Source organism: Equus caballus, chromosome 25, assembly GCF_041296265.1.
Source record: "Equus caballus isolate H_3958 breed thoroughbred chromosome 25, TB-T2T, whole genome shotgun sequence".
NCBI classification, from domain to species: Eukaryota; Metazoa; Chordata; class Mammalia; order Perissodactyla; family Equidae; genus Equus; species Equus caballus.
The window spans coordinates 36940149-36956570 of record NC_091708.1 but is presented as its reverse complement, the minus strand read 5'-3'; the positions used below and the strand labels follow the sequence as shown (position 1 = coordinate 36956570).

At 39.6% G+C, this 16422-nt stretch overlaps 1 protein-coding gene across 4 annotated transcripts in view; it reads left to right on the top strand.

Annotated features, from left to right (window-relative positions):
* Positions 1-16422, top strand: part of NR6A1 (nuclear receptor subfamily 6 group A member 1) — a 215035-nt gene that overhangs the window by 17295 nt on the left and 181318 nt on the right. The window lies entirely within an intron of this gene.

Here is a 16422-nt window from a genome sequence, read left to right as displayed (position 1 = left end):
TAGAGGGAGGTATCGCAACCAGAGCAAATGCTCCTGTCTCTAATACACAGGAAGCCTGGCTTCCCCACCTCCCTACCCAAAGCCTCTCTGGAGGTCTCTCAAAGGACTTTTTGGTAATATCCTTAAAAAGAGAAGGGGACAAATGGTGGTTGAATGCTTGATGTGTGCCAGCACTGTGTTAAACTTATCTAATGTAATCCTTTCCACAACTTTTCTTCGATAGGTATTAATATTCCCATATTACAGATGAGTTAACTGAGGCTTAGAGTTGAAAATAACTTACCTCTACTAACACTCCTCCACTAAACCAGTGTTTTCCAAACTTTAGTCTCTGCTGTGTGAACACGATGATTTTTGTCATTTCCTAATATATAGTTTATTTAATATATTAAGTATTGAATAGTTAATACTTTGCAACCCAAAATTTATTTTAAAAGGAAATGTTGTCATTATCCTAAATAAAAAATTATATACCATAAATATAAGGTAATAGTAAAAATAAATTTAATGAAAATAATGTGTTAAATTCTAGTTAAGATGTCTGTACAAGTCTCTGTGATCACACTTTTGTTAGAAAGGGAAATTAGCAAGCATTAGAGAAGCAATAGACAAACTAGCACTAAACCGAGATTTTTCTTCTGATGTAATTAGAAGTATGAAAGAGAATTGAAAAGGTAACAACTTTGGAATGTTTTAAAATGCTTTCTCTTTGTATCACTTAAAGTATTCCGGTGGCTCCTCACCTTGGGGAACACCACCATAGGTGATGGTGCGCTCATTTTCCACATGAGTAAACTGAGGGAGGGAAATTTGTTGGAAGTTGAACCATTAGTCGCACAGTCCTTACTGTCTGGGCACCCTTCTTCACCTCCTCCTCCCTTTTCCTTCTCTCATTCCTCCTCTCTCATCCTTCGACCTCTCCTCTTTTCTTCCCTGTGCTCTAAGAATTCACCTTACTCCGAAGTAGTGTAGAGAAGCAGATTTTAGACGCATTTTTCTGATCCCCCCCGCCCCCGCTGTTTAACTGCTGTGAGAGAGGATTTCATCTAAAGGAACTCAGTTCATTCTCCAAACATTGCATTTCTTGGTGTTTACTGAAGTCTAGAAGTTGGGTGTAAAACATACAGTAATTTTGTAGGTATTTGTACCCCTACATAAAGTATTTGTTGGAATAACTATAAAGACATCATAAACTTTCCTTCGACTTAATTAGATAATGTTGGAAAAGTAAGTTTGAAAAAAGATACTGCCAGCAGTTTTTGAAACAGATGTTAAGTGCAATAAAAGTCAGTTTCTTTGATTTTATTGTCTTTTGTAAGTTTTGTAATTTACAGTTACAATAATTGTAAAGTTAATTAACATTTTATTGCATTGTGTTCCAGTGGAGACAATAGGTACCTGGTATAACTTTATCATAGCTGGAGTCTAGACCATAGTTTGAATTTTTAAAATTCTGTTATTTAAAAAAGATTGTTTACATTTTAATTTGATTTTTTATTTATCTTTAAAACTTTCTGAATAATAAAAAACATTTTCTACTGTTGTTTTTTTCTTATTTTCTTTTGTGCCTGTTGTTTCTTAAAATATAGAAGGAGGAATTTCATAATCCTATTGTTTAAAAAGTTTGTTCCACTAGTTATTATACAAGAAGAAGATTCAGTTCTGAATTATTTTAAATAGCATGTTTAAAATTCTTTACAGAAACATTTTGTACTTGGAAAGAAATTCTGGGGAATTTTCTTAGAAATCACAGTTATGATAATATGCAGATCTAAAGATAGAATAGTTTTCTCATTCAGGGAGTTTACTTTGTGAATTGCCTTTCCTATGTCTTCTTTATTGTACTTTGCCTATGCTAGGTGTATCTTTGAATATTTACTGTAGATTCTTGATAAATTGTCTTTTGAAACCTATTCCCTGTAGCTTTATAATCTCAGGAGCCAGACTGGTATTAGTGTGTGGTGGGCCAAACTTGGTTTGATATTTTAATGTAATTTTTCTAATACTTGGCAAAACCAAAATATATAATTCACTGCTCTGTGATACTTTGAACCCAGGATTTCAACCCTGAGCTTAGCCCAGGGTAAGATTTGTCAGCATGCCTTGGTATAAAGTAATGAAAACTTCAAACTGAGAGTCTGAATTTTTGTTATTAAGCTCATATGTGCTCTCTCTAGTATTTTACCACTTAAATTGTAAATCACAAACAAAAACTTAACTTCTCTCTTGCCCAGAGCATACATTGAACTGAACTGTTTGTGCTCTTCCTGTTAAAAAGAAAAGTTTTTGTCTCAAACTGATTTCTTAGCTGAATTGTAATTTAGCAACTCTATGCACGTGCAAAATTAGCCTAATTATTACTTGGTTTGTGAACCTTGTCTTTCTCTGAAAATTTTGTAGTTAAGGGTTTCCCTTTTCTTTTTTATTAAACTGAAATTTATTGAGTCCTCACAGCAATCTTAGAAGAATAATGTCATCGTTGTCATTTTGCAGGTGAGAGAACTGAGAGCAGTTATATGACTTGGCCCAGTAAATGGGAGAAATGAGATTCAAATCCAGGTCTTTCTGATTCCAGGACTCGCACTCTTGGAATCTCAGCACCAGCTTTTTTTTTTTTTTTTCTGTCTGCTTTTTCTCTCCAAATCCCCCCAGTACATAGTTGTATATTTTTTTTAGTTGTGCCTCCTTCTAGTTGTGGGACACTGCCTCAGCGTGGCCTGATGAGTGGTGCCTTGTCGGCGCCGAGGATCCGAACCAGTGAAACCCTGGGCCGCTGCAGTGGAGCGCGCAAACTTAACCACTCGGCCACAGGGCCGGCCCCGGCACCAGCTTCTGTTAGAGGAAGATCCTAAGGGCTGTTTGTACCTTAAGGAATCTGATATTTAGAAGACATTGCTTTAATGGTGGATGCAAAAATTAAAACCAAACAAACTTCAGAGTAATGCCTCCTTCATTTTTAGGCATGGGGACAGCTGTACTCTTTGAAAATTGCTTCTTTCAAATTCTTAACTTTTTTTTCTTAACTGGTCATGATTTTTTTTTTTAAGAGACCTTTATGTGTTTCCAAGGAAAAGAACAAAGTCCAAAGCCAATTTCTGGTGTTGGGGAAGGATGCTGTAGTGGGGTTTAGGACAGATGCTTGCCAACGAGGAGGCAATGCTGGCCCTGGACATGAGACAGAAGCAGATCTCTCTGTGTGGAATGGGAGGGAATTCTAATACTTAATGCCTTTAGGAAATAAAGCAAAATAGTACTGGGTTACTTAAATCTGTTTGGAACAAGATAAAAAGTGAATAACGTGAACCGAAAACATGAAAATTGTGACACAGAAGGGACTGTAAGTAACCAGTGTGTCTACACAGCTTCATTTTCCAGGTCAGCTTTATTTCAGTCTGCATTGTTGATCTTACAAGTAGGTGCTCTTCTCATTTGACATCCTTAGCCAGTATTTGATTCGAAAATTTGCTTCTGGTCACTTTGTCTTATTTAGGAATGTGAGGCATATCAGAGAGAGGATTGCTAAGGTCAGATCAGAAAAGCTTTACACCAAATAACGGTCTCTTACTCCAGAAGCCTGATGCTCTGGGTATTTCACTTAGTTTTGAGATATATTGAAGTAAGAATGCTACTCTAACATTCTATTTGTGCTAATGCTAATGCATGAGAGTGCCAGAAGAGGAACTTTATCCCTAAGCTGATGAGAACTAATAACAGGTATCAAAAACTATAAGGAAGTGTGTATTATATAAGTAGAGTGTGATTTTAGTGTGGGGTAGGGTAGACTAGTATCGGTAACTTTTAAACATGTCCCAATCATTTTTTTTAAAGATTTTATTTTTCGTTTTTTTCCCCAAAGCCCCCCAGCACATAGTTGTATATTTTTAGTTGTGGGTCCTTCTAGTTGTGGCATGTAGGATGCCGCCCCAGCGTGGGTTGATGAGTGATGCCATGTTCGTGCCCAAGATCCGAACCGGCAAAACCCTGGGCTGCCGACGCGCAGCGCGCAAACTTAACCGCTTGGCCACAGCACGGCCCTGCCCCAATCATTTATTTCATTGGTCTGGTGGTCCTAGATCTAAATGGTTGATCCAGAGGTCAGTTTTCACCTGAATGCTTTTGTCTCATCAAGAAGTAATAGCACTGGGTGATGACTTAATAAAAGGTCCTGTTCCCTGTGCGTGTGCAGAGTGGAACAGTTTCTCTAGAGCTGCTACAGAGTGGTTCACATTTTTTAATAAGAAGTATGTTTCCCAAGTATACTTATATTTGTGGTTTGGAAGGTGAAGATCAGAATGACTTTACCAACTATGATAATAATGGCTAACCCTTACTGAACATTTCCTGTGTGACAGATACTCTCTTGAATGCCTTAAATTTTTTTTCTTTTTTTCTTTTTTTTTTTTTTTTTGAGGATGATTAGCGCTGAGCTAACTGCTGCCAATCCTCCTCTATTTGTTGAGGAAGACTGGCCCTGAGCTAACATCTGTGCCCATCTTCCTCTTCTTTATATGTGGGACACCTACCACAGCATGGCTTGCCAAGCTGTGCCATGTCCATGCTAAGGATCTGAACTGGGGAACCTTGGGCGGCCGAGGAGCGGAATGTGTGAACTTAACCGCTGCGCTGCTGGGCTGGCCCAAATTTTTTATTTTCATTTAATCCTCACAACAGTCCTATGATCGGTGAGTACTATTGTTGTTCCCATTTTTAGGTTAGGAAAATGCCAAAGCCTTTAGGACCATGTTTAAATGTGTTTAAATCACAGAGAGATGCTACAGATGTTACTCCCTTTTCACAATTTCTCTCTTATAAAATGAGGGCTAGGGTGGGATGGAAGAGATTAGGGATGATTTATAAGGTTACTTTCAGTTTAGAAAAAATCTAAGAATCTTGGCAACCCCTTAAGGGTTCCTCGAGTGTTAGCATTGTATAACTTGTACGCCCCTAGGACACACAGCTGCTACTTTTGGTAAACTCGTAGACTTTAGAGCTGAAAGGGATACTAAGAGAATTGGCCAGACTTTCTCCTTTTACTGAAGAGAAAATAGAGCACAGAAGGAGTAGGTCACTCAGCATTACACAGATAGCTTATTGGTACCAGAGCAAGGCTAGTGTTCAGGTGTCTTGCCTCCCTAGTGTATCACGTTATTGATGTCTCAATATTAGGAAATGGCTTTAACATCAAAGTTGGTATAGACATTTTTGTCTCTGTAAGAAGAGTTAAGAGTTTGGAAATAGGAATTTATGTATTACCCTTTTAGTGCTTCAGGATGTGTTGGGGAAATAAAGGTTGCAAAAAGTAGCTTTTCGAATGTTGGATTTGTTTATTTCTGTAATTTAAGGCTATGAATGTCATGTTAAAGAGTTGAAAATGGGGAGCCAAGAGAAGATTTTTTTTTTAAAAGATTTTATTTTTCCTTTTTCTCCCAAAGCCCCCCCAGTACATAGGTGTGTATTTTCAGTTGTGGGTCCTTCTAGTTGTGGTATGTGGGACGCCGCCTGATGAGTGGTGCCATGTCCGTGCCCAGGATTCGAACCAGTGAAACCCTGGGCCACTGAAGCGGAGCACGTGAACTTAACCACTCGGCCACGGGGCTGGCCCCAACAGAGGATTTTTGAGTGGATTAGGAAATCTGAGTTCCAGGAAGTGAGAGAGAAGGATAGCAGGGAGAACAGTTATCATAGTCTAGGATTCTAGGATGGTGAGAACGCTTGAACTAGGTCTGTGGAGATTTGAGAGAGAATGAAAATGCCCTGGTGATTGATTGGATTCATTGCAGTGGGGATTTGGGAGAGGATGGTAAAATGGGAGCCTAGGAGGAGTCCCTGGGCATCTCTGGCTTAGGGATGAAGGTTGGTGGTACCTGGATCCTGAGTAGGAACACAGGAGAAGCAGGTTTCAAAGACAGAATAAGTTCAACTTGACATGTTGAATTTGATGGAGCCTGTGGGGTATCTTGATAGATATTGACAGCAGGTTTTGGATAGATGTGTCTGTGGTTCAGGAGAACAGTCTTATCTGGAATTGAAAGTTTAGGGGGTCATCTGTTGGGAAGCATAGGTGAAAAAACATGTTTGTGGATGAGATCATCCAACCCAGGATGAGTGGATAGTGTGTGTGCTGGGATAGCCCTTCTTGCCCTCTTGACTTCATTTAGGAAAGAACATGTCAAACAGGACCTATATAATCTTCATCTGTTAGGATATGCCTGCCTCTGGGGGAAGTATTTGTCAACAGTGGGTAAGGACATCCAAAAGAGATATGGCTGATTCAAGTGCCACTTGCCATCAGGTCTTTTCCAGTTCTCCCTAGGAAGAAATAAGTGCTCTTTGGCCACTGCTGCTAGTTTCTCCATTAGGATATTTGCTTCATAATTCCTTGTATCCAGTCAGTTTTCTATTTTCCCTTTTAGAGTGTAAGAATCTAGGGGAAGCCAGCTTTATTCATCTTTGTATCCGTTGTGTAATCTAGCACAGTGCCCTGTACATTGAAAAAGGTAGGTAAGTGTTTGTTGAATTTAATTTTGGGATGTAGGAAAGTTTAGCATCTAAGAAGCAGGAGTTTTTTGCCCTTAATCCTATTTGTGGAGTATCCTTTGCATTTATGTAGTGCTGTAAACATATGTTGGTTGTTGCTCTTCTATCTTGACTCTAGGTTTGAAAAGTTTCTTAAAATTTCTTTTGGAGTTATTTCATAGATATGATTAACCAGCTTTGTTTCAGATTTGAAAGATCCTGAGGTGAAAGGTTAAAGATATTCTATCTCTTTGTTGCCACACAATGGATTTCTGAAGCTGGGAGACGAGAGATGGTACTGAGCTTTAGGCATTAATTAGTAACTCGTATATCACAAAGATTTGTGCCCAGAATTGTGTTTCTAAGAAGAAGTAATTTAAAAGTCATTTAGAGAATGTCTGGTATTTTTTTTTCCCCCACCTTCAGTTGATGTGATCAGTTTTAGAGTTAAGCCAAATCATTTCATTCTTAGGATTTTTTTTAATGTGCATTTTTCTGTTTATAAAACAATATATTTTCAATCAGAAAAGTAGAATGGAGGAAAAAAAAAATCAGCCATAATGCCCACACTAGAGATAATCACTGGGAAAAATAGACCAAAGTATGCTTTTTCATGTATATATGCATTGGAATATAGCCGAGTTCATTCTGAGAGTACAGTTTTACCTCATGTTCTTTTTAATATGGTATTCGCCTATTGGCAACTCTTGATAAACATTTATAATGCTCACAAAATACTCCATTGAAGAGAGGTACTGTAATTTAATTAGTCCTTCTCCAGTGGTTGGATTTTTAGGTGGCTTCTTACTTTGTACTATTTATTTCTGACCTTTTTCTTAGGATGAATTTCCAGGGTTGATTCAAAGGGACAGACATCTTCAAGGCCCTTCATGCATCCATGTTGTTCCATTTTTATATGGAGGTTTTCAGAGAGAGTCAGGGAAAGGGACATTCTGCTGCTTGTGAGCATCTCTTTGGTTGCATCTGCTCCTCACTAATGGATTTCCTGAACAGAGCTGGCTTCTACTATTCCATCAAACCATCTGTTGAGGATGGTGTGGGGCACTTTCTGAAATGACCTCAAAAGCTCTCTGAGCATGTTCAAACAAACTCCTTGGTATGTAAAACTTTTCTTCAATTAGTCTTTGAAATGAAAACGAGCAAAAAAATCTCCTTCACTCTCTCTACTCCTGTTCGGAGTAGCTTATAATTTTTCAAAAGAAACTTGTTCTTGCCTAATTATTTTATTTATTCATTCATTTAAAGTTTTATACTTTGGTTTGATCTGGTTGGTGAAGTTACTCTAGCTGCTTCTGGATTATTCAAGGGGGTTTGTAAATGGACTCTAAGGTGTGGTATTTCTTCTTGGATTCTGAGGCCCTACTGTTGTGGGAGTGTCAGGGTTTGTTTGAAATAATGTCAAATTCCCATCTGTCTGGCTGTTGCAAAGCACATACCGTGCAAAGGTGGTTTTTTTTTTTTTTTTTATTTGAGGAAGATTAGCCCAGAACTAACTACTGCCAATCCTCCTCTTTTTGCTGAGGACGACTGGCCCTGAGCTAGCATCCATGCCCGTCTTCCTCTACTTTATACGTGGGATGCCTCTACTACACATGGCTTTTGCCAAGCAGTGCCATGTCTGCACCCAGGATCCAAACCGACGAAACCTGGGCCGCCGAGAAGCAGAACGTGCGAACTTAACCACTGGGCCACTGGGCTGTCCCCCCAAAGGTGGGGTTTTATTAGCCAAACTTTCTGAATAGAAGTTCTCTTGTTTTGACTTTTGTGGCTCTTTCCGTGTAACAGAGTACAATAATCTCTTTAAACCTAGAAGATGGAGATAATAGTAGCTACTTTCAGTAAGAATTCATGGAAAGCGTCAAGGCAATGCCTGGCATATAGTAAAGATTCAGTAAATGGCAACCGACAGATTATTTTATACGTTTTCTTGTATATGTGCATTTTGAAATTTCTTTAACTTCCAGGCTGAATGAAGAATTATCAATAATCCCTTTTGTTACTCCAGAGAACCAGAAATTGTAAATGAAAAATGTCAGAGGCTCATCAGTGCCTGCAGTTTTCTGAGAAATGCCTGTACTATATTTCCATAGAAACACTAATGACCTCTGACGCATCAAACTGAATTGCCTTCCTAAACTGTTTTTACCTCCTGATTCTGTAGTCACAGTCTTGAAGCTGTGTACTGTTTTAATTCTTTTTTAGATGTCTTAAAATTGAAATTTCGTAATCTTGGGCTGGCTTTTCTGCCTTCAGTCTGATTTCAAGGCTGTAATTACAAAGCTAGAAGCCTGAAAAACTGTATGAAAGGTGATGTAAGTTGATCAGATGGAAGTTACTGATGTTTCCATAGCAATGTAGACACTTCTTGTAGCAGTATTGAAGCTGAGCAAATATGTGGGCACAATAGGTTATATAATTGAGAATCCTTGGCTTCCCCTCCCCCTAATCTTTTTTTTTTGCCCCTAAGATTTCACATTGAGAAAATGACATTAGGAAAAGAACATTGTTTTTGTTGCAGTTTTTAAAATGTGACCTTGACATTTGTAGATGGAGAAAGGGAAATATGACTTGAAGCTCTCCAGCCAGCTTTTGCTGTGCTGTCTTGTGGTGCTATGTGCCTGCATTCAAAAGCATTTTCTCTTATTCCTGAAGTATGGTTTGTCAGATTCCCTACGAGAAACAAAAGCTAATGGCCCAAGTGGCACCCCACTCACTGGATAGAAAGGAAGGAGGCAGATGTGAATTTAAGGCTCAGCCAATCCACAGAAAAGTGTTTCTGAATCTGCTTGGGCCTGCAAACCTGGCTGTAAGGCAGGCATGGCCTGGCTAGCTAATGTTTATTACTGAAAAAAAAAAAGAGCTGCATTCTTTCTCAACCTCTACCCAAGCCATTCATTGTGCCAGAAGGAGCCTAGAATTTAAGGAGCTGTGGATGGTTTGCCGTGTGTATGTTGGCTAACTCCACAAAGCTCTTTTTTCTTTTTTTCTTCTTTTAACTTCTTGTGCTTTTGGTTTCCTGGTTGAAATCTTAGAGCCATTATATTGAAGTAGTCAGAGTTGGGCTGGTATTGACAAACTTCCTAAGAGTATACATATATTTTTTTCCTCAGAGACTCTATTACCTATAGAATAAAAGCCAAAAATTTGCCACGTATGTCAGTTAAAACCCTTTATGATATGGCCCTGACTGGGGCTCCAGTCAAATCAAATTACCAGGTAGCATTTTGTTTCCTCTCTCTGTTCATGACACTTACATATGGCTTCCTCTACATATGTTTCTCAAATACCTCTGTTTGTTTGGTGAATACTTATCCCTTCCACATGCCCCTGGCCCCATGGTTGCTACTTCTGCTCCCTCTCTAATATTGATCACAGCTACCAGGCACTTTCCACTGACCTAAGTATATCATCTCATCGAATCCTCACAGCAATCTACAGATGAGAAAATTGGCTCAGAGAGGTGAAGTCACTTCCTAAGCTAACACAGTTAGTAAGTGATGGTGCCAGGACTCCAACCTATTCTGATAAAATGTATGCTCTTAGTTCTCTGCACTACTTTCCAGTTGCATCTTGTCCATCTGTCCATATCTATCTGTCCAGCATTCAGTCCCTGCAGTTAATTTTCTAAAAAATGTTATTATTTATTTCATTATATTTCATTAGACTTTAATCATTTTTACTGTAGTAAAATATATATAATATAAAATTTGCCATTTTAAACCATTTTTAAATGTACAGTTCAGTGGCATTAAGTACATTCACATTGTACTCTACAGTTAATTTTTGTCTATTCTGTACCCCTCTAGACATTTACGTCTCTGACAGTAGGGTCAGTCTTATTTATATCTGTATTTTCCAGGCCTAGGGCCTGCTACAGGGTGGGCAGGTACTTAATAACATTTGAAGGAGTAAGTGACAGTTTGCAGGCTGATGAAATTATTTTCCTGATAATAGCTGATTAACTTATGAATTGGCTACTAAATAACATTGGCCTAAGCATTTCCATATTTCATTTTCTTTAAAGCTGCAACAGAATCCACAAGGTGGCAAAGCAAATTTAAGAGGAGGGAAGACTTCTTTCTAGTCTTACGTTGTCCATTATAATAACCGCTGGCCCAGGGTTTCACAGGTTCGGATCCTGGGCATGGACCTGGCACCCCTCATCAAGCCATGATGAGGTGGCATCTTACATAGCAGAACCAGAAGGTCCTACAACTAGAATATACAACTGTGTACTGGGGAACTTTGGGGAGAAGAAGAAACAAAACAAAACAAAAAAAGATTAGCAACAGATGTTAGCTCAAGTGCCAATCTGTAAAAAAAAAAAAAAATATGGGCCGGCTCGGTGGCGCAGTGGTTAGGTTCGCACGTTCCGCTTCGGTGGCCTGGGGTTCGCCAGTTTGGATCTCGGGTCCAGACATGGCACCTCTCGGCAAGCCATGCTGTCGAGGGAGATATAAAGTAGAGGGAGATGGGCACAGATGTTAGCTCAGAGCCAGTCTTCCTCAGCAAAAAGAGGAGGATTGGCAGCAGATGTCAGCTCAGGGCTGATCGTCCTCAAAAAAATAAAAAATAAAAACAAAGTTAAAAATTCAGTTCCTCAGTCACACTAGTCACATTCGAAGCGCTTAATAGCTGTAGTGTGGCTGGTGGCTACCAAATTGGACAGTATAGATAGAGAACGTGCCCATCATTGTAGGAATTTGTGTTGGACATCACTTCTAGACTTTAAAGGCAGAGAATAGTGAAACAGTTATTTTCTCTTTGAACTTGGTATTTTGGCGAGAAATCCATTGGTGGCATTGTGGTTTAGTACTGTTGCTTTTTGGAGAAAGAAGCAGTTCCTCAGCGTTGACTCAGCAGCCTCTCCCAGGGATCCTGCCTAAGTCTCGGGGCTGGGGTTATAGTTAGGGCTGAGACCAGAGCTGACTGAAACAAGGACACAGAGTTCCATTGAGGACCTAATCATGATCAGGGGATATAATGCAGATGGGACACTGATACAAATGACCAGAGCCAGTTGGGCCAGAAAGGACCAGCTAATGACTGTTGTATATCAGTATAAATCCTGGGTAAAGATTTTTAGCTTTTTGGTGGGGAGTATAGAAAACAAATTTCTCTAGAACCTGAATTCAGCGTCAGTGGCCCTGATCATGATGTGATGTGGGATCACAGGGCCCTGTGGGGAGCACAGAGTAGGGCCTCTGAACTAACCAGAGCAATTTAAAAACGCTTTTAGACCTTTGAGTTCCTTTTTGAAGCCCTGCTTCACTTCATATCTCACGTTTAAAACTGCATAAAACTTGAATTGCAGTTGACTAGGTGAAACCTGGACTTCAGTGTGTGTGGGAGAGGGAGGGGGAAGGAATCGAGATCTGACCTGAGTCCTCAGGACAGAATGGTGAGTAAACGTGGGCTCAGGTGGAGAAAATAGTATATGCCAAGGAATGGAGGGTAAAGAGCGTGTTGATTTCGGGGAGCTACAGTGTAGTTCAGTATGGATGGAGTGTACACTGTTGAGTGGGATGGGGCGAGAAGCAAGAGGTAAAGTTGAAGTGGTAGGCAGATCTTGCAGTATATATATGATTTCTGTTTGGGGGAAGATGTGATGTTTGATTAGAATCGTAGAATTTTATCCTTTAAGGGCCTCACCTTAATTTTGCCTGTGGTTTTCTGAGGCTTCGAAATAATAACTGGCACAGTCCTGACCAGGATCCAGGTCTCTCGTGTACCCTGCTGCCTTCCTACAGTGATGTAAATTAAATCAAAACGTTCCTAGAGTAGCATTTAATTTGCTTTTGTAAAAGACACATTACAGGTTACAATTAGCTAGTGTTTCAGGCTTGAATTTGTTTACTGATATTACCCATTAGCTTTTATTCACATTTGGAAAAGAATGGATCTTATTGAAGATCCTATCATGGTAAATACATAATTTTGTAGTCAAAATAGTAAATAAAGAAGATCAGTAACTTTTTTTTTTAAAAGATTTTATTTTTTCCTTTTTCTCCCAAAGACCCCCGGTACATAGTTGTGTATTTTTAGTTGTGGGTTCTTCTAGTTGTGGCACGTGGGATGCCACCTCAGCATGGCCTGATGATCCGCCTGGCCATGTCCGCACCCAGGATCCAAACTGGCGAAGCCCTGGGCTGCCGGAGCGGAACTCAACCGCTCAGCCACGGGGCCGGCGCCAATGAGTAATTTTTTAATCTGTCACTGTAGCCAATCACAGATTGAGGAGTCACTGAACTTTTTCTGTTTGCAAATGCTTATTGGAGAAAAGCTTGTCAACTGGATCTTCCTTTGTATTAAAGAAAACTTGTAAACTTAGAGCCATTTATTGATCACTTGCTGTAAAGTAGGTGATTATGTACAAATCTCACAACAGGTGAACAAGATGGTTATTTTTATCTCCATTTCAGGAAATAGGCATGGGTAGTTAATTAAACAAAAATAGTGACACATCTGGGATTTGAATCCAGCTCTAACTCAGACCCATGCCCTTTTCACTGTGCGTCTGTCTTCTAAGTTAGACTGTGGCAAGTGAATATAAGCTTTGCACTAAATTTCAGATTGCTTATAAGCATACTGACTTGGTGATATATCATCTTAGGAACCAATCTGTGTTTCTTGTTTGTCCCTTTTTAAACCCAACTTAAGTCAACAGCCAAAGACCCTGGATTTCTCAGAACATTTCCTAACTTGCTTTAATGTGTTGTAGTCTGTGAGGCAGTTGGTTGTGGGGGTATATTTGGGTATTTATGTGACTTGGGAGTCTACTTTTCACTGAACAACTCTGATATCTCTTGCCTTTGTGTTGAATTGTCTTGAACACACATTGGATTTACTTCTAGCAGTGATTTGGATTCTTTTAGCTGGAATCATTTTGCTAGCTGGATCTGGTTACTCAGAATCTGGGTGTTACTCTATTTGAGAATGGAGCCAGACCCAACCATTCCGTTGACTTGTCGTCAGGAGGTAGGATTAACATTGTTCTCCATATCTCCTCAGGCCTCCTGCACTAGTGATGATCTGTAAAACCAGAGACAACATTAATAGCCAGTGGTCTCAGGGTGGATGGAGGGAATGTAGACAGAGTTAGAGAATTCCATCGTCTAGGCTCTTTGTGACCGTTGGAGGAATTTGTCTTAGGGCAAATATAAAGAGTCCCTCTTTCCTCAGGGGGTAGCATATGTCTGGAATCACTCCATCAAGCAATTTATAGGCTCAAAATGTAAAAAAAGATTCAAGAATCACAGCAAGTAACTAAAATGACAGTGATAATACAGTTCTACCCTAGGTCTTTGAGGATGATGTTATGAATGGGTCAATAGGCACTCTCCTATAATCTGCTCTTTGTTACTGCAGACACAGCACTGGATTGGATGGATCCCAGGGCTTAGTTAGTTAGTAGTAGCTCACATATGTTGAGCTCTGACTTTGTCAGGTACTGTACAGAGCCTTTACATGCACTATCTCATTTAATCCTTTTAACAGACCTATAAGTAAGTCCTGTTGTTAAGCCCATTTTATAGCAAGGTTAGGGGCAATCCTACTTGGGTCATATGGATTGAGAGTATAAAATAGATGTCTCCAAAGAAAAATCAGAATACTTTTAACAAAAGAAAGGGGGAGTGGTTACTAGGCAGATAAAAGCAATAAATGTCCACTTTATGTTTTAGTATTTTCTTTGTTTTTTAGTCACCCTCTCTTTGTGTTTGATCTAGTTACTTTGAGTTCAGAATATTGTTGGTTTTCAGAAAATGCATTAAGCTTTGTCCTTTCTTGAGACTTCTAGTACAGTCCTTTTATTTAACATGCAGAATGTGAGGTTCAGAATAGGGAGTGACTTGGCTAAAGTTGTATAACTAAACTAAAAGTGGCTTGAACTAGAATTTAGGAGAGGTCTAACTTTCCCATTACACTACCCTCCCTTCCCATGCTTTTGTCCTATTTTTGAGTGAATTTATGTTCAGTGAATGCTTATTCTCAGTTTCACTTCTGGAAGGATGTTCAATATTGAACCCACGTGTAATGATGAGGTATTTCCTCGTTACCTGGCATCTCTCCGCAGCTTTTCTGATTCCCATTGCCTTTATGTAGAAATGCTTTGAGGGGCTGGCCCAGTGGCACAGCAGTTAAGTTCGTACGATCCCCTTTGGTGGCCTGGGGTCGCCGGTTCGGATCCCGGGTGCAGACCTTTGCACGACTTGTCAAGCCATGCTGTGGCAGGCGTCCCACATATAAAATAGAGGAAGATGGGCACGGATCTTAGCTCAGGGCCAGTCTTGCTCAGCAAAAAGAGGAGGATTGGTGGCAGATGTTAGCTCAGGGCTGGTCTTCCTCAAAAAAAAAAAAAAAGAAAGAAAGAAATGCTTTGAAGTTGTTCTGCGATGAGCCTTTTCAGGTATCTCAGCCACTTTTAGCAGCTTCCAAACTCTGGTGTTCCAGATCAGATTTCCTCATTCGGACCTTCCACACACTAGACACACAGGCTAGACTTTAGATTTTCTGATTCTGTGACTTTCTTCCGCTAGACTGTGATCTAGAGATGGGGTTGTGTTTTCTGTTTAGGTCTTCTTGCATTTGAGCACCTTCCATAATGTATTGGCAACTGGTTCAGCATAGAAGCAGCTCCACAGATGGACATGGGGTGGTCCCCACCCTTGAAGAGCTCACTATCTAATGGAGGAGGCAGATATTTAAATTGTTCCTTTATCCTTTGGGGAATGCAGGAGGGGCCTCTTCTGTGTTCCATGTTTCACAGTGGTGGTGATATTTGAGCTAAATCTCGAAGGATGAATAGTTCCTCACCAAGTGGAGGAGGAGGAGGAAGCACAGGAAAGCAAGAAGGGATATGGCATGTTTGGTGAATGGTGTGGCCCAAACAGTTCAGGATTGCAAAGGACTTTAAAAGTTGTGGTGTTTAAACAGTCTACCTGCTGCTTGAATCCCTCTTCTCCATGTGACTCCTAGTTGCTGGTCTGGCTTCACGTTGCCCAGCTCTGATGACAGAAAATGCTGTCATATCCCTCTAGTCCTAATTTTGCTCCGTTATTTTTGAATTTACCATTAACATACCACAGTTGATGTTTATTGAACAGCTTCCTTTGTGCTATGCTTCTGAGAGGTAGTGGGGATACAATGGTAATGGTGAACAAGACAGGCCAGATCCTTTCCCCCATGGAACAGTCTAATAGTGGAATCAGACATTGAACAAGTAATTCCTTGTTGATACAAAGTATTATAGATAGTTATAACGGGGGCCTTTGACTTGGTGTATGAGACAAGGGTAAGGGAGGCAAGCAAAAGCTTTTTTGAGGAAATATTTAAGCTGAGGATGAGTAGAAAGCAAACTGGAGAAAGTAGGCAGTCTTTCCAGGAGAAAAGAACTTTCATCAACTATGTATAGAAAATACCTACTGTGCCATTCACTGTGTGTGATTTTTCTCTAACGTGTGATAGTTATAAACCAATCAGACAGTTGTAGCTCATACTTTTTGTGTCTAAAGTATGCTTTGAGAGGTATTTATTCCAACCTGAGCAGCATACTTATTAATGGAAGAATTGCTTCCATTCGTCTGTGTAGGGAAAATTCTTCAGTATCTGTGAAGATTTAAAGTAAAATTACCTTGTTTGATATTTGTTATAAGTTCATGTTTTGTATATTTTGCTTTCTTTTGGAAAATAATAATGTTAAATAGAATATGACAGATAATTAAATGAGTTATAATTTTCCTATGAATTTTTATTCCAACTAACATTGGCATACGTACTCATAATTACTTGTGCTGTTGTTTATTGAGCTCCTACTGTGTGCCAAGGACTATGCCAAATAAGCATTTTATATCAGCATCTCACTTAATCATCTTTACTACTCTGTGG